The sequence below is a fragment of the Anticarsia gemmatalis genome, chromosome 21 (assembly GCF_050436995.1).
Source record: "Anticarsia gemmatalis isolate Benzon Research Colony breed Stoneville strain chromosome 21, ilAntGemm2 primary, whole genome shotgun sequence".
NCBI lineage: Eukaryota > Metazoa > Arthropoda > Insecta > Lepidoptera > Erebidae > Anticarsia > Anticarsia gemmatalis.
The window spans coordinates 4913273-4932985 of NC_134765.1; the positions used below are offsets into that span (position 1 = coordinate 4913273).

At 33.4% G+C, this 19713-nt stretch overlaps 1 non-coding gene across 1 annotated transcript; it reads right to left on the reverse strand.

Moving 5' to 3' along the window:
• Positions 1–6341: 6341 nt before the first annotated feature.
• TRNAN-GUU (transfer RNA asparagine (anticodon GUU)) lies at positions 6342–6415 on the reverse strand. Its single transcript has one exon. It is a non-coding gene; the product is annotated as a tRNA-Asn (tRNA).
• Positions 6416–19713: the final 13298 nt, after the last annotated feature.

The following is a 19713-nucleotide window of genomic DNA, read 5'->3' on the forward strand; positions in this document are numbered from 1 at the left end:
CATTAAAGAATAAACCATTTAAAATTACGTCTTAAGTTTTTTACACTTCTTACCAAATACTGCCCTAATAATTTTTATCGTAGAAAACCTGGTTAAACTTAACGACTACGGCTAGCCACCCGCTAGTACCTAACGTAAATCGAAACGATAGTCTGTTAATACACAAACTATACAAAATTCTCTTCAACAAAAATTCTCTACTCTTCGCTAAATCAATAAGGTCGTTATACATTATTGGTTATCAATTTAAAGCGCAATGAATCTTCGTTTTAAACGTTATTTGCGATAGCCTGATGTCCGTCGGCTAACAAATAGTGCAGTCTCACGCTAACATAACGGCGCCCGGTATATTGTGAGGAAACGCCAATAAAGCAAAAATAAACTAATGTTATTCGGTCAAAGAATATGAGGAAAATTTGTAAACGTGACAGTAGACAACAAAAATATCGGTAACGTTATAAATTCAACACTTTCTCTGTTCCTATTTAATTTTGTCTCATATCGTGGTGGGGTCAGCTTTCTTTCACTTTTGTTACCTGTCCTATCCTAAAATTGGAGATAAACTGCCTCTATTCTACTATGGCTCTACTAGGTCATTTATGTAAAGAACCAAATTGGTTCTTTCATAACGCTAATGTTCTATAGAGAGTAAAGTTATGGTAACAGTGATACCCAAGTTTGCGTTCTGAACTAAAGAACTTTGGCTATTTGTTCTACGTAGATGATTAATATAACTAAGGTGACCTCATCACGACATAAAGCGTCGTGATTTCAAAAATATTGGCTGACTAAAACAGCCTCATCAGAAGTGGGATAACGTTCTTCTTTCTTCGCTTAAAGGCAGTGCTCCGTTGCTTTATATACCCGCGCTTGCAACGAAACCATAGCGCGATTCAGAAAAAATGCACAACGCCATCTATCGAGCTGCGGTGTAAACAAAATATGCATGCTGGCTAGAGTCTTGCGTCTTTACAAGATCTCATTAGATAGCATTTATGTAATTTTATTTTCGTAATAATGTTAATCGTAGAACAATGATAATCAAACGTGATTATTTACAAATTATTCAAAAAATCTCTGTAACTTTTAAAAAATAGTCTGAATTTATTTGCGTATGATGTCTAAAGTTTTTTAACACTGTCATTTTAAGAAAACATATACTCAAAAGTTTATAAAGTTAATAAAATATTTTTCACGAATAAAGGATTATATAAATTTAAAAATAAATTTAACCCATTACTGTCCCACTGCTGGGCAAGGGTCTCCTCCCGTAATGAGGGAGGGGTTAGGCCTTGAGTCCACCACGCTGGCCAAGTGCGGGTTGGGGACTTAGCATGCCCTCAATAAGTGTATTAAACAAATTTTAGGCATGCAAGGTTTCCTCCTTCATTAAATAAAGGAAAAAAGGCTACGTCGTATTTGTAATAATATAAATAAGTGTCACTACTACACATTATTATACTCTCTAAAGCTTTGCTTCTATTGTGGTTCGTGACATTACCTTATTAACTGCTTTTTTTATTGCTTAGTATTTGAAAGATAATTCGTTATTTCTTTTTGGAAACAATATAGTAGCGTGACCGTAATGTGACCGTCGCGGTCATTTGTGTGGCTAAATTGTTAGAATCGTTCGAGGTATTTGGATATATGTAAGTATTAAAAAATAAACGATTTGTAAGTTATTGGAATTGCTTGACTTTGTATTATTCGGAGTTAGTAATTTGAGTATACATATACACACTAGTGCGATTTTCTACAGTCGGTACTATTAGCTAGCCGGGGTTTTGACATTTTATATTATTTGAATAAATAGTTTTTCCAAAGATCGCTAGGGTCGCCGAACAGTTTTCTTACAAAATTTGTCGGTAGCTAGCCGGTAGTTTATAGTCATAGTCGTAATAGCAAATTGACCCGAAGTAACGAGATATATTTAGTACACCGGCCTGTTTTTATAAAATAGAATAGAAAAAGCAACATAACAATTTGTTTCAAATTGTTGAACAAATCCGTGAGTTGTACATAAAAGTCCACGCTACAAAAAAAAAGTAACGGAACTATGACAAAATAAACATGCCATACTTAATATAACTTAATTCTATCAATATTTCCGTATGTACCGAACACAACATACATTTACGCAAACATACAAACACAGTGCATCAGGTGTCGGGTGAAGGCCAGTGATTGATTTGCATCGCTACAACTCAACTACTAACGCACTAAATGGGCTTCTGTGTACAGGTTGATTTATTTTCAAATTATACGAAAATAGTATTATTCTGGGAAGAGACTACACTAGCAGTGGGACTTTAATGGCGTTCTGTTGCTATTATTAATGCTGATAATTATAATAGAAACTAATCTTTAAAATTTTCACATCGCAGGTTTATACTCTCAAAAGGGCCGAAATGTCAATCAAACTCCTTTATTTTTAGATTAGAATTCGCTATCATAGATTATTAAAAATTTCTTCCAAATCAGAAATATAAGACAATAAAGATCGATCAACATCAAGAAGCTTTATAAACATAAATCATAACAAATCAGAAATCGTATAAAAAATCTGTCATTTAATACAAATTCACAATCAAATCCCCTGTATAATATGACAGGCATGACAAGCTGAGTCCGCTAGAGGCAGCTAGAGGGTGTTCCACTTGGCTCGTTTTATATCTATTGTTTATGCGCGACAGGGGCCTGATGGAATACATGCTTTAATGACGGTAGCCAAGGTATCGAATAAAAAAGGTTTTATTATAAATGACAGGGGAATGATTTGTTTTTGGACACATGCTGTATTTATTTTGATTTTTTATTTCTAAGATTGAAGAAGACGAAATTTGTTTTATGTTTTCATCTATTAATATGTACGCAATGTGTCGCTTTTTGTCCAAGTTGCGTAAAACAGTAGCCAATTAGACTAATAGCCATTAAATCTCTCGTATTAGAATTGCTGACTTAATGACGCACTGATTTTCGGAACAATTGTCAGAAGAGTTAGCTTTAAATCAAGAAGGTATCAAAGAACTTAAACTACAAATGGCAAACAGTGCATGAAACATACGTTCATACGTTTAGTAAGTATTTAGAGATAGCGTACATTTCGTCCGCGTGTCTACTTCCTGCGTCGTGACTATAAAACCAGCTTTAGATACAAAAAATAATTGCCCTTCAGCTATCCAGAAAAGCGAAATCGTAAAATTAGAAAAAGTACCTTTCACCCTTATCCCATTCAAACTGTTTTACGATCCTATTATAAAATGGTCTTTATGAGTGGTTTTATTGCTAAAAGACTTAGGTAATTACGTCACGGGACCAAAGATGAGATTTTGAGCTATTAAAAGTTTAGATATTCCGGTCACCGACTATCTGAACTGTTTGATTACCGTTTGATAACTGGGTATTATAAAGTTCAGATTGATCTAATGTTATAAGTATCACTACCCTGGCCTTTTCAAGTGAGTGGCTGTGGAATATACCCAATCATAAGTCAATGTCCAATAAATGATATAAAGTCAGAAGTTTCTAAGTATGGATGTATTAAAGTATGTTTGCTTCAGTTTTCATGAAATTTGGAACAGCTTATGACACATAGAATGAATTAACGCAGAATGCGTGTGACCTCGGAAAATATTTTCACCCGGGCGAAGCTGCATGCAGGAGCTTGTTATGGTCATAAATGACATAGCAATGTCAATAATAAACTACTTTTTCGTCATTTCATAATGTTTCATTTTTTGTTAGGTACTCATTAATTACTCTCATAATATTGACCAAAAACAAACCACATATGTCCAAAAAACAGTAATCAAGACAAAAGATCCCTAACGGCGACTAATTAATCGCACGAGCGACTTTCAATAATCGTCCGTGTGCTTCGGTTAATGAAAAATCGTCCGGATGTCCGCAGTTCGGTGGACGCGGTCGGTCAACTGCGCGGTGTAATTGGACGGCCTGTTTCAATAGCCTTTGAGTGTTCTAGATAATTGACTGGATTTTGATGAGTATTATTTTTATTTTTTTAGTTATGAAGATATTACGTCATAAAAATACTGATATAATCTTTCAAAAAGTTTACTACTATTGATAAAGGCAACCACCTCGAAAATCGACGGTCAAAAATGGTTGAATGAATGTGTTTGTTAGAAATAAAAAACATCCATTTGCATCGATGATATATAAAGAAACCTCGAAGATTTTGTAAAATATTATATGGAATAATAATATTTGCTTCCTACACCCTGGTAAAAGATATGGTAGATTACTAGTTTATTATACAAACCTAGATATAGCTGGTATCAATACTGCTTACTAAGCAAATTTTTAGCACAGTCCAGAATTGACTAGAACTAACAATTCTTAGATATCTCTATATCCTTCCCTCACGATTTTATCTAGACTCGCAAAATACTTCCTAAATTGGATCTGCGTCTCTATTCCTAACATTAGCAAGATGAAAACAAAGATAAAAGTAAATAGTTAAAGACATTGTTTCATTGTCTCTTTCCAATAGAGCGAGATAGGTAGTTAAATTTAATGTAAGTACTCTAACCTAATGCTATAAAAACAGGTTAATCTCAATACACGGATCGCGCTTATTATAAATAGTGATGGTGTAACTATCGATATCGACCAATATCGATAGCTGTAACCGTCATATTATGTAAGTACAATATTACTACAGATTATGCAATTTTAGTAATCGCATTAAGGTAATTAGCTCATGTCTATTTACGAGCTTTTACGTTCACGACGCGACGTCTTAACAAAAAAATAACTAACGGATAAAAGTGTAATACGTTAATCCACAACATAAACTAGCTGGGTGACAAATATCGCTGAAACCATTTAGCTTTTGTGCGTAAAATTATAACAGCCATACATTATATATTAGCAAACTTTCACGCTTAATAGTCAGATATCGACATTTCTACCCCTATTCCTAGTCCACTAATCCCACCCCTATCCGGAAATAAAAATCGTAAATGAAGCCATTTGTGCACCGAGGCGGTCCCCAAACGGAATTAAATACCTTTTTCAGGAGCAGTCACGTTTATTGTCGTTTTATGTCAGGTGGTAACGTTACTTATTTATTTATTTGGTCACTAAGGGATAGAGAATTGTTTAGAAGTTAATTTCAGGTCAGAATGTATGTTTTGCAGTATGTTAGTAGTTACTTTGTATTCGTGGTTTTAGAACAATATGTGGAGCTAAATCCATTGTCACGAAGGAAAATGTATCCCTGTAACAATTTTATTTTTAGATAATAATGATAGATTAGCACTTATGATATTCAATGTAACAGCTTTTATAAAAAGAGAAGAGATGAGGCATCTTAACTATCGTACTATTTGTAACTTGAAGTCCAATCGTAGTTTTAATCAGCACTTTGACATGCGTATGTTTTTTTAAATTTTTACATAATTATACCCAATATGTTTTGCTTCTTTTCCAAATTTAGTATTCCAGTGCTGAAAAAAAAACCTCTTTCATTGACATTAGATTTCAATTTTCTTTTAGTTCCTTGCCATGTCGGGTCGTCAAAAAACGTATCAACCATTTTTTCAGTCCTCTGTGCTGTCCTACTTGGCAAGGCATTGGCGTCTGTTTTTTCAATCAAAAAATCTTTTGCAATCTGTCTCTACGCTAGTCTTGCGTATACCATTTGATCTGAAAAAAGATTTCAGGGAAAATTTCCAATACAGGTTGCAAAATTAAGCCACAATTTGCCCCAATATTCTTCGATGTTTTCCTACACTGACCCATGAAAAAAGAAATAAATTCAATAAACTGCGGCGTTGAAAGGAAATTGCTGTAATATGGTTTGTAGCCAAGGGTTAATGGACAGGAAATAATGCGGACTAGCGATGATTTCGTTTTAGAGGTGAAATCTTGTTTGGCTTTGATTTTCGTTAGTTTGTGTTGGTATACACACTCAGAGCACAAAACCCGGCGGCACTGAGAAATAACTATGAAAATGATGTATAGTTTAGCAATTCCTCATTTTTCGCTTACTTTTAAAGAATTTGCCTATCTATACTAATATTATAAAGCTGAAGAGTTTGTTTGTTTGTTTGTTTTTTTGAACGCCCTAATCTCAGGATCTAATGGCCCGATTTGAAAAATTCTTTCAGTGTTAGATAGCCCATTTATCGAGGGAGGTTATAGGCTATATAACATCACGCTAAGGCCATTAGGAGCGGAGTAGCAACAAAAAATGTTACAATAGCGGGGAAAATTATGTGACGCAAGCGAAGTTGCGCGGGTCAGCTAGTTTTTAATAAAATATGAAAATCAATGGTAAGGTAGATTTTCGGAAAGATGTCCAAAAAGTTACAATGCGCCCCCGGGTGGGCTCGAACCACCAACCTTTCGGTTAACAGCCGAACGCGCTAACCAATTGCGCCACGGAGGCGATAGATACCGTTATAGAATATACAAACATTATCTTAGATAACCGTTTAATAATAGCTTTGAAACTCTCGTATTGCATATTTATTATTTAAAAATACAGGTATGAAACTATTAATGCGATCATGCAATTATCTTGGACTACTTGACGCTCGGACGCTAGTAATACTGTCTGTTGACACAAGCTGACTGAAATTACTATTGAAATTTGAATTACAATTACATATAAACCTTAAAGAATAAAGAAAAATACTTACGCATAATAATTTCCCTAATTCTAGTCTCCTTAACCAAAACATTTCAACTAAATTAAAAAACCAACTCGCAAGTATAAAAAGGAATATTAAAAAGGCATATCAAAGATTACCTTTCGGCTTCAAAGTCCCATCTCATTATTATACCTTTGATTCGCCAGAGACGAAATGATCATTCGCGACAAAGCATTCCCCGAGGTGGCTTCAGTTTGCATGTAATTGTTTATGCGGGCGGTAAACGTCAAAGGGATGTATGGTGACGGTGAAATTGACGTATGTGGGATTGTGGCTGTTTAGAAGATATCTAATTATTGTAGTATTTAGAAGATATCTAATTATATTATTGTAGTATTTGTGAGGATGTTTTTATTAACCTTAATAAGGTAGATGTTGAATATAAAGCCATTGAATAAAACAACTATTTACTTACGATTTCGTTAAGATCTAAATTGATGTAAATTGCATGTCAGTAATTAGAAACATTAGCTTATGAAAATGATATCCCGGAATCAAAGTGATATATAAAAAATCGGTCTCAGTCCACCGATACCTACTTCAATAAAACTTGTTTGACTTTTAAATATGTATAAAACTTTACGAAACATTTATGAAATATTTTTGCCTCCATGAACAGAATCCCGCCGAATTCATGGCGCTCGCGATGTCACTCCATTGATCAGGCCGCCAAAGACAAGCCGCTGTGAAAGGCATCCGGCGGCGACTGCTTCCGCGCGCACGCACCTTTAATGAACTAAAAACACAACGTTAAAGACCTTACACACTATACATGCGATTTTTTATTCTGAACGAGGGATGATAAGTGTACATAATTATCGATGCATAAAACAGAAAAACGTGTGTCTGTTACATTAACATTAGTCGCCAATAATAATAGAGGAGATTAGAAACAACAATAAAGCGAGAACAAAAATGCTATGCATAGAGTTTTTTTTTATTGGACTTATTATATGTAACTAGGTTTTTGAACGTCAAGACTGACGATCAAAGATGTCTTAAACGAATTAACACGATGACATCATTGCGGTTAAATTGCGGTTTGATAAAACAAAGGAAATAGTGTCTAGAATACATAGATTTGTGTAAGCCATCTACAGAAAGCTTAGTCAAATCTGCCTGACGCGGCATCTAATGCATACAATCTCTGCATTTGCATGAATAACGAAATCCTTTGCAACTAGACTTGCAGAAAGGTAAAATTTTGTGAAAATTCTAGGTAATGTAGTTATGCTAAAAAGTTTATTTCACTGTGTAAATTTTATTTCGGGAGTGAGAAATAAAATACACGTTCCCTCATACTTCAAAATATTTACAAATAAAATAATTAAAAATACATCATAAAAAAAAAAAAAAAAAATTTAACCCATTACTGTCCCACTGCTGGGCAAGGGTCTCCTCCCGTAATGAGGGAGGGGTTAGGCCTTAAGTCCACCACGCTGGCCAAGTGCGGGTTGGGGACTTTGCATGCCCTCAATAAATGTATTAAACAAATTTTTAGGCATGCAAGGTTTCCTCACGATGTTTTCCTTCACCGTTGGAGCATGTGATAATTATTTCTAATACACACATAACTTCGAAAAGTCATTGGTGTGTTGCCTCGGATTCGAACCTGCGACCACTGGCGTGGGAGGTGTCAACTTATACCACTCGGCTATCACTGCTCTTCATCAGAATAAATATTATAAATATAAAACCCATTAACTTAGAAGAAGTATTACTATACCTACTATAAAAACGTTACGTTGAAATTGCTAGTGTGAAACATCCTTACAAGCTGAAATATTGCAATAATCATTTGTTTTTTATTACGTGGAAATAGGGGCTAAAATGACGTGCCTATCTGTTATTGTTCTACTCCAACGAAATGAGAAATGGGGTATGAATGAATATTTTATACGTCTTCTTGAGAAGTATGGGAAGTGTTTTTTGTTTTCATAAATATGAGAAATTGTTGACTGTTCAAGTAACTGATGGATAAACTACCCTGGGGATTTTTGTTTCATTTTAAGAAGTATTATACAAAAAATTGTTAATTCACGCGAATGTTATATGTGAAGATTTAGCGATTGACATTGATAGTCCAAAAAACGATTTGAAGCAAATTATATGGTTCACGACTTTTCTGGTAAGAGTGTAAATATTGATTATTATTGTTTAATCATTCAAATGTTTTAAATAAAAAAATATGTTATGTATGCAACAGCGACAAGCATAACATTCTTATATACATAAGCTTTTGAATTATTTTTAAAGCTACTGTTAAATTACAATTCAAAGTAATTTTAATTTTCTGCACCGTTAACAAAATCCATTATTATTTTCCTCCTTCTAGAAAATACTTGACAAACCACAATAATGCCGTACAATCAATAACCATTTTAAGTAACCTGCAACCTAAAGACGGGTTCACACATGAACGCATCCGTAATCCTGTGACGAGGCGCGCAAGAATTGTGTTAAGGACTTTACTTGTACCTACCACCTTACACTTACACTTATTATCACCCCTAACATCTATAAAATTAAGTCCAATTTCCCAAGACACAACTGCATATTACACTTGGTTGATACGATTTCGCGGTTACATTTCCAACCAATCATTCTGCAGCAGTCATCAACTTTTTGTCGCTAGTAATAAGGTTGATTTTTCTTTGTTTTGGTGGTTTGTTATGTTGGTTCATAGTGAATCTTTTAGGATATTGAATGGCAGAGTAAGCGAGGGATGTTTAGCTGTATTTGCGGGTAACGATTTACCTTGTTAAGATTTGTGTGCCGTGTAATGTGGTACTAAGGATTATATTTTTTGGTAAAAATGCTGAGGAGCAATGTTCGTGATTGCATATTATATGCTGTTATATTCATTTAAATGTTCAATATGAGTTGACATTGCCGAGGCGAAAATTGAACTGTTAGTTCTTCGTAGAAGGTGATAAAGAAGTTCTAGATTTAGCTTCCTTTTCGCTCACTTGTAATTTATACAAGAAAGCTATAATGAAGAAAAAGAACCCCTTTTACCTAGTTACTCTACCTAACTATTGACACTTTACGGCTACAAGTAAAACATTACCCTCATTCTACAAAAGTCGGGTAAGCCCATCTGAAGCTTTCATAAAACAAACAATACATATTATTCTATTACAATATAACAACCAATTCAAATTAACTAGTATCACTTCATAGCGCTTTTAAACTCAAAGCCAGATGTGTCCAACGCCAAATGATATCGTTTCATTATATTTGAGAACGTTGTACAATCTCAACCAACGGTTTACAACACCTGAGCCTTGCGTGAACGGAGGTGGTAAGTGTACTTGTAAAAATAAAATTTTGATTAGGAAAATAATATTATGACAAAAGAAAATGTTGATTTAGAATGTAATACAAATTCGTCTACAAGATGGTTTTTAAAATCCTTAATACCTACTTTTTGGCTTATTACTGTTTTGTTAGAGGATCAAGTTCCATATTATAATACTGAAAATCAAGCCTCAACCATAACCCAATATAAGCTGCTGAGACCATCATTCTATAAACTGTGCTTATACAACGCTCTTTACGTCTTGTCCAGTGACTGAGCATCCTTTTAAAAATGTTAATGGTGCTGAATTCTTCACCAAATACACTTTCGGTCAAACATTGAAATCATAACAAAACATTGCTACAATTTTTCACTGTACATACAATTATTTGTAAATAAACACTTTACTCTGTTTTGTGATTCACAGACCTAATTAACTGAAACTAGGTCAATTACACCTCTTCAGCCCTTTTAAGAAGATGCAGGTCACAGGCATAATGATATTACACTGTCAGTGCACAATGTTGCAATGTGAACCTTTTGAACTTAGGGAGATTTATATCGGCATGAATAAGTAGGGCAAATCACGTTGACCCAGTTAATTTCAAATGGTTCATTAGTTTTACTTGTGTTTTTTTAACAGAGGTAGTAATTTTTATATTGACAGTCTCTTAGAGTTTTGATCAGTTTAAACAGCTTAGGTAATCGGCTTTTATTTAACAAGTGTCAATGTTAAAACTAAATGTAACCAATAGAGTAGTATTACAGTGATACCAAAACCGTATTTTATTAATTGAGTATTAATATTACCAACACTTTAAGCCAACTAACCGTTAAAAACCAAGTCTGGGCACGACGTTGTTACTATAAGGATAATTATTATAAAAAGGACAGTCTAATCTACTTATCTATTCTAAACCTTCATAAAAAATAATTTTATTTGTACGTGTATTTTTCAGTGCATACGTTTCCAAACCATGCCGCGGGCTGTGGCCAGTCTCAAAATAAAAACATACTTCCCGTCATTGGAAATAACGATACGTCCAATTAAAACATCCCATTGCAATATTTCTTCAATTAATTAACATTATTATTCCAAATCGTTCGAACGTAACCCTTATTTCATCCCTATTTCATCCCTTGCTAGGGTGCAAAGCATGCTGTCGGGGTGTAAATAGGTCATGCGGACATGCCTTTAATCTGTTTAATTAACATGGAAAAAAGGTTCGATTTCAACCCCCGGGGTAACGGCTAATGATGTGTTAATATTATGGGGTATGTGGTAGAAAAATATAAATACATTGTTGAATTATTTTGTTTACTATTTTATAATGCTACTGATATAAGAAATATTAAAACTGTGTCTGTAGATTTTTGCTATTGCTTAATAAATTTGCTGCAAACAACTTTTTTCAGCGTATATATTTTGCGAGAAGATTGAAATTTTATTAATCACCGTGCAAATGGTAAGACAAAACACGAAACACACTGATTATCTTACAACCAAAAACAACGAGTTTTAAAACCCATTTACAACCCCTATTATTTCCACTCATCTACCCAGTTTTACCGCAAACAGAATTCAAAGGCGCATCAAAATAAATTCAAACGAGAATTCATACATCCGTAACAATAACAAAATTCGAGATTCAGCGAAAAGATCTGCGGATCGTCTCGCGTCAGTAGTCTTATGACAAATTGCCTGTCTACAACCCTACCTGGTACGTATGTGATTTATTGTGTGAATACAATAAAAGTTCAAAAGGATGGTTTTCAAATTATGTAGTAACTTGTTTGTATGTAGGTCGTAATGATATAATGGAATGAAAAGTTTTTGATGGGAAAGTTAAATTCTAAATATTGGGTAATAGTACGTTCACATTTTTTAAAATTAATATTAATTTGTGTGCTAATGAGCATTGTACAAATGGTCTGATAGGTTCAGTGTAAATAATTAAAGGATTTTGTAAAAATTTACTTCAAGCTAAAACTTGCGTAATAATTGTAGCGAAAAACCGTCAATGACTCTCATGTTCGTCCATTTGTTTTTCGATGCCACTAAACGAAGAACGCACCATTCCTTAATTTAATCAAAATCACATATCGCATTTTCTTTATTTTTCTTACAAGATAGTGCATTTTTTCTCCCGAAATGGTTCATAACCCTCGATTACACTCCATGATTGTATTAAATCTCCCTTTTACTAGGATTTACTGGAATTACTCCGATTTGCCACAAATAGTGGCGTTTAAATGAATTTCGGGGAAACTGCATTATGAAGGGTGAATAATTTTGGACAAATTTCATTATTGTAATGCAATACGTCATATGAAATGATCGATATTTGAGAACGGTTTTATTTGGACAAGAAACACATCTGTCAAAGAAACTAATGATAGTTACTGTTAATGTATTAGAACTTTTATAGGATTAGTATTTGAAAACTATTTTGATGGTCTAAGTGGTAGTATAGCAACTGCTAATCCCAAGAACCCAGGCTTAATACATGGGTCATACAAAATGTTAGCGGGGTAACAATCAATTCTGTAAATAATAAAAAAAAACTTGATAATATTATTTTAAAACTACGGCTGCCAAATTAAATTTATGATTAATACTTTGTGTTGAGAGCATACGACTTATGTCCGGTTTCTAAGGCACATTTAGCAGTTTATCTATTCAAACTGTCATTTTCACGCTATTGAATAAATTAAGTACCGCTAGCTAGTCAGCTAGTTACACATTAGCTATAAACAATTTCAAGAAAATAATAAATATAAATACAAACTTGTATTTCCTGCAAGAGAAGTTGTACAGAACATTGGAATAATCATATCTATAGTGCAGTGGCGCCATCTGTCGCACTATAACTCTCGTTATATCCCCAGAAACAATGTTGATGCCGCTCTGAGGTGTAGTGTAGAAATATATAGTGGCACATTCATATACAGGACGAGATCTACTAAAGAAGAAATAGAAAGAAAAACTGTTAAAGTTATTTGAAAAGGTAAAAATACTATAAGTATTTATTTTTAAAAGTTTTTGACTTTTCACATATTAAGACCAAAAACCAACTCATTTACTAAAATTGTATTTACTAAATTAGACCAATTGACTAAATAGAGCGATCTTTTAACATTAAACAAATAATATAAAAAAAAAATCCAAAACATGGCTGCTGATAAGTATTTTATAGATTTCTCGATAACCACTCGCCCTTAAATCTCAATCTAATTTGTTTTTTAAAGAAATAGAAGAGAGATAGACTTTCTTAATAAGGCTTAAATCTTTTCAGCTGTAAGTATAAGAAGTTTTGTTAAGTGTTAATCCTGATTTCTTCCAAGGCAAAAATCAGTTCACCCTGTACTTCAAAACAAATGAATGTTGCATGACGTTTTCCCGCGTCGATATTATTTACCGCCCTCGGTCATAAACCTGTCGGCTATGAAGACAAACGGTCTGCTCTGGACATTCGACCACAGGTTTTTTGCTTGACCCCACCTTGGGTCATTTGGTAAAGAATTATAGATGATATAGCAGTATACGGAAAAAGATTGTTGTTTGCTGCGGTTATGAAATTATTGAGATTTATAGTATGGTCACAAAACGTCAATGGCAGTATTCACATACAGAGAACTGTCATCGCATTTGTTAAATCTTCACTAACAACTTATTGAGCATGAATCCTTTAAGATTTTATTTGTGCATTGTATCAGTAAAGTAAAAAAAATATAGTTTAGATTTGTAATTTAGTCACAGTCACTCGATTTTTTGCTATCCATCTCATACAATGGTTCATACATTTCTACATATATTTAGCCGAAGAATAAAAAATCTTATAACAAATCGATGCTCAAATCGTAAGTGATTCGTAATCTGGTCCCTTAGTAATTTTTCCCTCTCCTCAGGTGTCATTGAGAACACTAGCACGTCTCAGAATTGAGACAGATGGCTTGTGAGGAGCACTTGTAGGAAATTATCATTTTTCCAGTCATTTTCTGAAAATATTATCCACGACTAGCTGACCCGCGGAACTTCGCTTGCGTCACATAAGAGAGAATGGGTCAAAATGTTCCCCGTTTTTGTAACATTTTTCGTTGCTACTCCGCTCCTATTGGTCGTAGCGTGATGAAATATAGCCTATAGCCTTCCTCGATAAATGGACTATCTACCACTTAATAATTTTTCAAATCGGACCAGTACTTCCTGAGATTAGCGCGTTCAAACAAACAAACAAACTCTTCAGCTTTATAATATTAGTATAGATATAATGTGCCCAAACATGCTTGCTAGAAAACAGTTTTGTAAATCTGATTGTGCAAGCAACATTAAATATAAACATAGGTAGGTATATAGCTACAAAGTTAAAATATAATCTTAGAAATTTAAACCGCTATTTATAGGTACTCACTATTAATATTTTAGACATTCGAAAAATAATAAAATGAACACACCAAATTCACTTAACAAAATATATCAGAAATATTAAACACTTAACCGATTAAAATATCAATCTCCATAGTGTCCCGCATTTATTCTCTGTCGTATTTGCATGTAACACGTTGTGACGTCACCCGCCACGTGCCCAATGACGTTTCACGCGGCTTACATTTATTTTCAATCTTCATTCTTGATTGAATGTACAGATTTGCATACATTTTCAACTTATATTTTCGTATGAAATGGGTAGTCACGGATTTCTTGTAATGGGTTTAAAAGTGCTTAACGAAATTGGTTTTACATGTTTTCTTTTACTTCTGTGTTCTGAGTTGTTGATTAACACAGTTGTCGCAGTTATTTCTACATAAAGATAATCATCTCAGGATTACGCCAAGTGTAAGACGGGGTGAAAACGCAGGAAAAGCAAAAGTTAATTATCGCCTAAAAACAGGATTAAGACTACCATAATATTTGTATCCATATGATTCAAAGAAAAGCTTATCTTTTTGTACGGAGAGCAAAATACTATAGATCTAAAGATTCGTTTCTCAATTATTCATAAACCGTTAACTGGATACAGATGTTTGCATAATAATTGATTTACTTGTAATCAAGCTAATCAATAATCTTTTTGTGATTAATTCAGTAGAGTAAGACAAAAGCTTCATATCCATGTAACATGATTTGTATCCATAAAACAACACAAAAAGGCTCTTAAACATAAAAAACATACATTCAATATCCTATATCCCACCCTTATTAGCAAGTATCGTGTTGCAAAAACAAAACACGGTATACGACACCGCTTTTAAAACAAACCAATGATTTTTTTATAATATAATTGCTAATTTGCTTCGTCCCTACGTTCCCTTATTCCCTATTGACGATAAGCTTGTAGTCCATTAAACTCCAAGCGATAAAATACAGCGTTAGGAAGAAGCTAGACCTATTAAAAGGTGTTCGAAACAATATCAAGGCGTTTTCGTTGTAGGATTTCGTATTATAATCTTATTTTGTATCTTTGATAGGTAAAATGTCAGCAAACGTGTGAGAAATAACTGTCATGTCAAGCCATACAAGTCATGTCTTAATCAGCTCATTGCTGGTGTTAATTTTGAACAACTTACCTAAATAAAATAGTTTTGATGCTCTATTCCTTACAAAAAATACTTTGTCCCCACTTTTATTTTTCTCAGGCATAATATCTACCAAATATATGAAACCTATAGTTAACTTAAGACATTAAATTGTGTATTTCTACAAAGACAAACTATATTTTATAGCTCACATAGGAAAACACTCTCTAAAACAACCTATTGTTAAAAATTTCAGGATTATCTCTTGCTACCTGATGAATTATTATTTCTTTTTCCTTCCTTATTTTCGTCCGAATCTGTTCTAATTATTTCCTCTTGAATAAACAAAGGGAATCCAAAATGTTTTAGAGTGCTGTTGTCGTTAAATAAAATTGCCACTTATCCATTATTTACGTTCACATTGTGAAATGTAACGGTTGTATCATTACAACCAATAGCTATGAATTATACCATACGTGCAAAAGGCACTTAGATTGCGGTTGATTCGGATGACATTTGGTACTTGAGATAACTACAATTTAAAGAAACAATTTGAAACCTGAAGCTCTCTAGTGTATCTTCGTTGACAACATCTGAGGTCTACTATTCTGTACATTGTGTCTTTGTTAAAAAAGGTCATTATTTCGTTACGTCGAAGCTGTAATGTATTGCATTGCATAGTGGCTTAGAAACTGAAGTACACAAGTTGTCAACTGGGATACACAATACGCGTGGTGGTCAATTGAAATTTCCATTATTATATAATTTACTCAGAACAAACACTTATTACTATTGAACGTCAAAGCAAACAATAAGATCAGCCTAAGAGCTAATAACGTCCAATCGCTTTAAATAATTATTATAATCACTGAGCAGTAACAAACAAATTACATCAAACAGTAACAAACAGAACATTCCGAAAGCCTCAAAACCAATTGCCGAACAACTCAATAAATACTTAACATTTCCCAAACATCTAAAAAACAGATCGCTCATCTATAATTCAGAGTGTATCGTGAAACGGACAAACGGATACACACCGACACTGATGTATCACTTAGAGAGGGGTCGCGGTAATCCGGGGACATCTTCACAATTACTTGCCCTTACGCCCGACTCAATATTGTGAGGCACAATAGAATTTTTGGAGTACAGATCAAGGGAACACTGGAAATGATTTGGTAAAATTCAATTAATTATTTTAAAGTAACCACAATATTTAAATAATTTAATTTAGTATATCATTATAAGCATCATAATTCAAATGCTTAAATCCGATTTTGCAGATTGGAAGAAAATACTTTAATTTGAGTATTTTGAGAAGAACTGTGCAGCTTTAGCTTCCAAAATTTTTTTTGCAGATATGATTTGTACATTCTATAAGTTAAATAATACACACTGTTCTGTTTGTCTATACTAATAAAATAATACGTTTTTTTTTACCTTCTATATTTAAAAATAGGTATTCACACTTGACAGCTGTCTGATACAATCAATTTTACAAAAGCTCTTCTAGTCAAAACTGTATTTTTGTATACCTACAATAAGGGTCCCTCAGTTCACGATTTACTGAGTGTTGATTCAATCATAGATTCCTTTTTAAAGTTTCATGTTTGGAAACCAATTCGAGATTATGATGACTGATCGTGTTTACTTTAAATTATATTGGTTTTGGCAGATGAAGATAAAAATAAGTGATTTCATTGAATTTCAGAAATCTGATAATATATCCTCTAAATTTATATTGAATTTTAGAATGCGAAATATTAAAGAGCCACTTTAATTTTTGAACCCTAATTCTTAACCAGCAATTTACCCCTAACAAAAAAAATCAACAAAATAAATAGCAAAGCATGGGATTCCATACTGCATTTTATAGCTTATACTTTCAGTTATAACAGGAAAGGTACTGTACAAAAAATAAAAAGCGGTGTGTATCAAGTCAGAATTTATTTATTTCAAGACTCAGTTATCCTTAGTTACCATCTACAACTTTAAAAAAAAACAACAGCCCTTTAAAGCAAAAGGTACACCAAACAAAATAAGCTCAAAGCTAGGACACAAATAAGACAAAACTATTGTAGAAAATCATTGTACCGAAGCTTAATGGAGAAACGGCGATGTTTCAAAGGGGACCGAGCAACGTTGACTTGTAGTTAATGTATTCATCTGAATTGTTCGTGGCAGACGGTATTACCGTGATATCAAATTGCTAGGTAAAAGGGATTGGTTTGGTGATGTTTTGACGGTTTTGTAATGGAGTATAAATGGGTGTATTGAATATTTTGAGGGTTGTGTGGTGTAAATAGAGAATTTACTAATGGTAAACAACCAAAGATACCTTACTAAACATAGATATTACAACAAGACATTATGTTGATGTAGATTATAGTATAGCACAACGTTTTCTAGCATTGTATTGCAGTTGATATTACTTAGGTCACAAACGTTGTTTTGATTTCTAGGCGGGGAAAATAGATTTAAATAAATTGCTTTTCAGAAGTTCGCGGCAGCAGTATAGTATTATAGAGGCAGAAAATGTGCTTCGATCATATCTACTCATGTAAACTTGTTCGGTTATTACAAACACCTTTATGGGCTCTCGTTACAAGAAACAGTTCATGCTAAGCATGGTTAATAAGTTGGGTTTAATTAAGTGATAACTCTTCTACAACTATGTTACTTATCATTAAATTATCATACAACACTTCACTTTACACCTTCATAACCACAATCCTCTCAAACAAACCCTCATCAAAACACTTACATTTGTAATCCTAACTTCTGCGAACTATTGAAACTTCAAACTATAAATCCAGGGTCTCATCGACAATACCTCTTAGGAAAATTACCAATTTCTGAAGCAGTATTTTGGTCAAAGGACAAATTGCTATCTGAGACAGTAAATAATTAATTTGACTAATGGAACAGTTTGTTTTGTGACGTTGGCATTTGTCAAGACGGTATGGCTTTTGAGATTTCAGTCACTATTGTTAGAAACGGATGTCTGGGAACTGAGGAACTGTATGTATTTGTCAAAAGTTTGGGTGTCTTTGAATTTTCTCTGTGCATTTCCTTGTAAGGAAATTCAATAAAGATACATGGAAGATTTTCTTTTTGATGATTCCATTTACTTTATAAATGAAAATAGGTTGCCTTTCAGTGAATTAAGATATTCTCAAAATTAAAAGTGGTATTCTTCTATGGTCCATATCTTTTTTTCTTCGCACAGGTTTTATTTATTTAGACAGTGCTGAATGTTACTTGAAAATGAGTAAGCATCAGAAAAATAAAGCATCCACACAAACTTTTATTAACAAATCGATTTTACGAAACATAATTTTGTAGAAAACATTTTATTCTCCATTTCCGTTCAGTTCAACGCAATAATGATACACTTGGGACATTTAGCAATACAATAAAATCCAAAATTCAGTGTGGAATCACTTCAATAAATCGAGCAACACTCATTGACGTACAAACTGCCTGTTTTGAATTTCACTAGCATTTGTGAACGAGATCTTAAGCACTTAGACACGGTTCGCTACATGGTGAACATACAGACACCTTGTTCGGTGAATCATGATGAATTTTATCTTCTTCACAAACATAAGCCAGTATACAAAAAATATAGTATATAAATTCAAATTGATAAAGTTGTTGAGTTTTTTAGATTATTAAAGCGACCCACATTCATCGAGTCCTCGCAGAGGTAACATGGTTAAGTATTGGTAAAAGTTTCTTAAAATTATACAATTTAAGATTACTTAACAACAAAATTTGTTAATCTTTAAGCTATCTGACATAAAAGCATCACCAAAGAAGTGAAATTAAGATATTGTGACTAAATGAAGTGACAATTATTTTAATAGTATACCGCTTAATATTTACCTAAAAAAGATATTAAAATACGAACTACAGATACCAACAAAATGTAAGCGAACATAATGGACCGTATGTCTCAAACATCTTGGGCCTATTGAGAGGCGTTTAAGAGCATCTCGCCATAACAATAAACTTTGAAGGGACGCCACATTTACATATACTGGAGCTAAAATGTTTGACAGTTCGCTATAGACGTGCCATTGTTCGACTTGGGGTAAGCCTTTGATACGGTGACTTGTAAGATTTGTACAGTTGTGATGATTTGTTGAAGCTGTTTGTCAAGTTTACTTGCTTGTTTTGGGATTATGATGAGTAGTGCTGTTAATATAT